General features: G+C 41.7%; 1 pseudogene; it reads right to left on the minus strand.

The window, feature by feature from the left end:
• Window positions 1-1,332: 1,332 nt before the first annotated feature.
• On the minus strand, window positions 1,333-2,605 carry LOC117524760 (annotated as a pseudogene).
• Between the last annotated feature and the right edge of the window lie 3,127 nt (window positions 2,606-5,732).

Here is a 5,732-nt window from a genome sequence, read left to right on the forward strand (position 1 = left end):
TCGAACATGGTGTTCGTGATGGACAAACTGTACTTGAACGTCTTCACATTTATTTAGCACAAAATACATTTTGTTTACTCATGCATGGGAGCCAACACTGCTTTTTCCAATGACCACATGCATTGTGAAAATTATTTTTAGTATTTGTTGTGTCCACGATTTAATCAAATCATGGCAACAATTTATATATCGTACACAGGCCAGAGCATTTAATATATTCTTCTTTTGTTCCCAAAGCTCTGTGTGTCCTGATATAATAAATGAAGGTGCAAAGATGTTTTTCCTTCAGCTGCTCCCATTCGGATTTCACCAACAGGAACATTTCCGCAAAACACAAGTTCATGATGTTCAGGACGTCTGGTGGATCTCAAACACGAGCTGGTTTTCAATTACAAATTTGTGCAAATGCTTAGCGATATTCTCAGAATGTTGACAAAGCAGAACAGCAAAGTAACAGTGTGCTGGTTTCTGTGATCTTGTGAGAACCGTTAGTCTGATAGTCATGACGACAGAATGGCAAGCCTTGAAAAATGTTGCCATTTTGTTTTTCAATCCAATATTGCCATGACATCATCTCTTTTAACATTCAGCAAGCTCTCATCTTTTACTCTTTCCAGACATACTGTGTCATTTATAATGTCAAGTGACACTTTCTAGATGCCATGTGACCTGTAATAGTGAAAAAAGTGTTTCCATTCCACATTTGCAAAATAAGGTGTTTTTGAATTGCCTGAAAAAGCACCTCATTTGATCCCCCCAATACACCTATTAGTGTATTTTCAATTTGCCAAATTGGAAGGTAATGGAAATATAGGAATGAGTGTTTCATTACTTCTGTCCAACTGCATTTCTTGCCTGCCTGTAGTATTTCTCTCTTTGCTTGCAATAACATCTATATAATTCAATTTATTTCATTTATATAGCGCCAAATCAAAACAAAGTTGCCTCAAGGTGCTTCACACAAGTAAGGTCTGACCTTACCAACGCCTAGAGCAAGAACACAGGCGACAGTGGTAAGGAATGGTACTGATGATACTGAGGAAGAAACCTCAAGCAGACCAGACTCAGAGGGGTGAGTTTTTAGGGTTATATAAGACCATGCAACACACTTTATGAAGTAATGGGGGAAATGCAACACTGGTCGACTCACAGAAGTTCTGAACACGTGTGGAGCTGCTATGTTTTCATCTATTTCATCTAGAAGCAGGCAGGTAACGCAGGTACTGCACAGACCGTGCAATAGGACTTGTATTTCTGTACCATCCTGGTGAAATGAGCATTCATATCACATCATCATGTAGTGATTTCATTGTTCCAACAACCTGAAACAATCTACAGTATGTTGGCCTCACAGGAATCTGGTTGCAAAATCTGAAGAGTAGCAATGAGTTTAATGGCTTTTCTAAACCATGGATAGAATAATGCATAGATCACAGGGTTTAGACAGGAGTTAATATAGTACAAATAGAGAACAAAGGAAACAGCTGAACCATTGAGTGAATTTTCTCCTGTAAGAGCGACACAGTAATACAGAAAGAAACTAACTAAGAAAACAAGGACAACCACACCAAGAGTCTTGGCTGCTTTAATCTCAGATTTCTTCACATTTACTTTCACGGATTGTTTGTGTGTGACGGCTGTAACATGAGAGTGCACGGCCCGAGCCTGAGAGACAGCCACCACAAACACCCTTCCATACAGAACTACAATGACAGTAATAGGAAGAATAAAGGTCACAACAAGGTCAATAATACCTGCAATAGAATCAATAAATAAGACACACTCTCCGTAACAGGAGTTATACTTGCCTGGTTGACTCAGGTCTTCCTTCACAATGAGGACACCGTACAAAAAGGAACAGGACCAACACACACAAATACACAGTGTGGCTCTCCTCACAGTGACTCAGTAGTGATAACGCAGAGGGTCACAAATGGCAAAATAATGGTCGATGGATATAAGCACCATGTTTCCTACTGAAGCAGAGGTTATGGTGAAAGAAGCACTGTTATACAGTGAACATGTGAAGTCAACAAGAAACCAGCAGGATGTTTGTCTCAATAGATCACCCGGCATCAGCACAAGACCCACGAGGAAGTCTGAGACAGCCAGAGAGAGGAGGAGGTTGGAGGGGAAGTGAAGCTGCCTGGAGATGGACAGAAAAAGCAACAGAACAAATAACATCACAGAGTTGACGAAAATTAGTTTTGAATTTTAGATGCATCTCAACATCTTGTAGCTCTGACTGTTCATAAATTGAAAACTGAAACATTGACAGTGAACATGTGCCTGAAGTGAGACACTCCGATGATGACCATCAGGTTGAGAGCTACAGTCAGCACAGAGATGGAGAACAGGAGAACCTGCAGGAGGAGGACTTCAGTCTGAGAACCTGCTGGTCTGCTACAGGAGATGTTGAGGAGTTGTGGAAAGCAGAGCTCTGCTCTTTCCTGATTCTCCATCAGAGGAGGAGAAGCCACTGAGCTCTGACAACTTTCTGACAAAAATTCTGTCATACAGCTGATTTATCTCTTCACCTCTCCTCTCATTAGTCTCTGGACACTGATGTTCCTCCTCCCTCACTCTGATGCTGCAGAACCTTCCTCTGGATCTTTGTATCTGTGTACATTATCCAACACATTTATTCTGTAGTAACCACTGAAGATATCTAGCAATTTCGTTCTTTTAAACTCTGATAAGACTGAAATGATGGTTCTTGGTCCAGTGAGACATCGGCATCAATTTGACCAGCTATAGCTTAGCAGGGGTTTGTGTGTCCAACATCACACTGACAAAGTGAGGAACTTTGAGGTGATTTTTGATCCCATGTTGACCTTTGACTTCCACATTAGCGATATTATGAGGACTGCTTCCTTCTACCAGCGAAATATAGTGAAGATTCGTCCCATCCTGGCTGATGCTGATTCACGCATTTGTCTCTTCTAGATTGGACTACTGCAATGTTCTATTTTCTGGTTTACCACAGTCCAGCATTTGGGGTCTCCAATTGGTTCAAAATACTGCTGCCAGACCTTTGACAGGAAGCAGAAAGTTTAACCACATTACACCTATTTCGGCATCTCTTCACTGGCTTCATGTCCCTGTGATGTCAGATTTTATGGTTCTGCTATTAACCTATAAACTTGTTCATAGACTGGCACCTCCCTACTTAGCTGACCTAATTAAACCCTACGTACCAGCCTGGGTCTGCTTTCTCAGGGTGCAGGACTACTTTGTGTCCCCATGGTGAATAAAAATTCTGCGGGTCACAGAGCTTTCTCTTATCATGCCCCTGTTCTGTGGAATGATCTCCATGCAGAGATAAAACAGTCAGATTCTGTAGAAACTTTCAAGTCCAGACTTAAGGCGCACTTATTTTCCCTTTCGTAAGACTAGCATACTGGCATAGTATGTTTCTATGCGTTTTACCCTATTGAATTCATTTTATCAGGAAACGATGTGGGTCGCGGCCTCAACTTTATCTAAATTCTGGGTCTTTTAGTGAAGCTTAGGGCTCATAGCTGGCGATCACCTTAGTATTTCTTGTGTTTTTCTTGTTGCTTAATGCTGACAAATTATACCTTATTTGTAGTCTTTCTGCTAGCTGGTTCTGTTTTTTCTCTCTTTGAGGTGCAGCTCCATCCAGAAGTGGGAGTAGGTGTCTTCTTCTGTAATGTTCTTGGAATCAATGGGATCTTTGGAGCCAACGCCCCCAGCCAGTCTCTGTTCTGTGAACCAGCATGGACTCCCAAAATTTCCTGTATATTTGTATTGTCAAGTGTGTCTATAGCATGGCCCAAGCAGAGGGTCGCCCCATTGAGTCTTGTCTGCTTGAGGTTTCTTCCTCAAATCATCGGAGGGAGTTTTTTTTCTTCACTGTCTCCTGTGTGCTTTCTCTGGGGCTTGGCAAGGTTAGACCTTGTGTGAAGCGCCTTGAGGCAGCTTTTTTGGGATTTGCCGCTATACAAATGAAATAAATTGAACTGAAGTCCTGTTCTTCACGGAGTCACTGATGACCCTCATTGAAATATTTAATTATCCAGACATTACAATGTATTGTATATTACAAAACAATTGTATAATATTGGCTGCTATCTTAAAAAAATAATGTTTGACTTTACCATGCTCTTTGGTCTTTATCATTTGAGTACAACAACTAATCACAGAATAGTTAAGTCCAGTATAGGTCCGTGTGTGCTTATCCCCAGATTCCATAGCTGTCAGGATATGTGACATGGAACAAACAGGATGCCTGACACAAAGGCAGACTCATGGACTAAGGAGTTGGAGTAGTCAAAAAGGCTTTATCTTGTGAAACAGGCAAAGGTTTGATACACAGGTCAACTGTCAGTGATACATAGGTAACAGGCAGGTGCAAGGCAATGGCGTGGTCAAAAAACAAGCAGGGGTCAGTGGCATGGAGAGACAAAGTTATAAGGGTTGAGGCAAAAGCAAGGTCAAAAAACAAGGCGAGGTCATACAAGGCTGAACAGATGATCAAAGATGAAACAAGAGCTAGGAGTCTAAGGCTGGAATGAGGGCTGAGACACTAGGCTACAAGCACAACAAACTGGCGATGAAGGAAAAAACATGAAGCTTAAAAAACTCAGGTGGTGATTTAGGAAAATGAGACACAGATGTGTGACAATGTTCAGGAAGAGGGTGTGGAAGAAAGCAATGAAGATGAGGGAAGGCTGGTGCAAGAGACTGCAGTTACACAAACACTAAGCAGACAGAATCAGAAAGATGATGAGAGAAGGCTGGTGCAAGAGAGTGTGGTTAGACAAACAGAAGGCAGATAGAAATAGAATGAGAGATAAACCCAAATACAAAACAAAGAAAATGCAAAAATACCGCCGCCCCACATGAAAGGAACAACGAAACAAAACCAGGAAAACAAAGGTGAGAACTGAAAAGAGATCAACAAGAAAATTAAAGGCTGGGTCTAAAACTAGAACGGAACTCAACACGTGGCAAAAGGATAATAAACAGATAATTCAGCCAGTGACAAAAGTAAAACAAACAGGTAATCAAAGACAGCGGGTTAAAGAATAAACTGGATGCACACAAGGGACAAAACCATGACACAGACCCAGACACAGGCAGATCATGGCAATAGCATCACATGGTTGAGTATCTACAACTTTTCCTGGATGGGATCTGACACAGGTTACTCCCTTGTATGGATCATAGATCAGCTATGGTCTGTTATACCAGTAATATTCTGAGAACTATGTGTTGGTCCTTTCGGTTGTTACAAATTGTCATATAAATGAGTCTAGTCTGCTTGAGGCTTCTTCCTGTAACAACAAAATGCTGAAGGAGATTCTTCTTAACACTCTTGCCAAGAGGCTCATTTCCACCGCAGAGCCCTGATTTAAGAGGCCTGACTTCTTTGTGCGTATCTCCACTACAGGGACAGCCCCTGGAGAGTGATTTTTCTGAACCTACTAACTCAAGTTCTTGTTGCAGGACTAGTTTCTGTAGTGTCCAATCAGCCCTGAAATGCCGTGGGCGGGTGCAATGGCAAGCAGTAAGCTCTGATGGACTCAGATGAAGCCATACGGGGAAGAAAAAAACAGTTGCAATTCCTTGACTGGCCGCTCAATGCTGGCTCCAAAAGCAAGCCGTTTCCCATTCAATTTCATGTCAAAATGTCCAACTACAGAGCAGAAATGTTTCCAGCCTCGTACAAAAACAGTTTTGGTCTCTGGAGATTGTATCTTTCCCCG

This window comes from Thalassophryne amazonica, chromosome 14 (genome assembly GCF_902500255.1).
Source record: "Thalassophryne amazonica chromosome 14, fThaAma1.1, whole genome shotgun sequence".
Classification (NCBI taxonomy): domain Eukaryota; kingdom Metazoa; phylum Chordata; class Actinopteri; order Batrachoidiformes; family Batrachoididae; genus Thalassophryne; species Thalassophryne amazonica.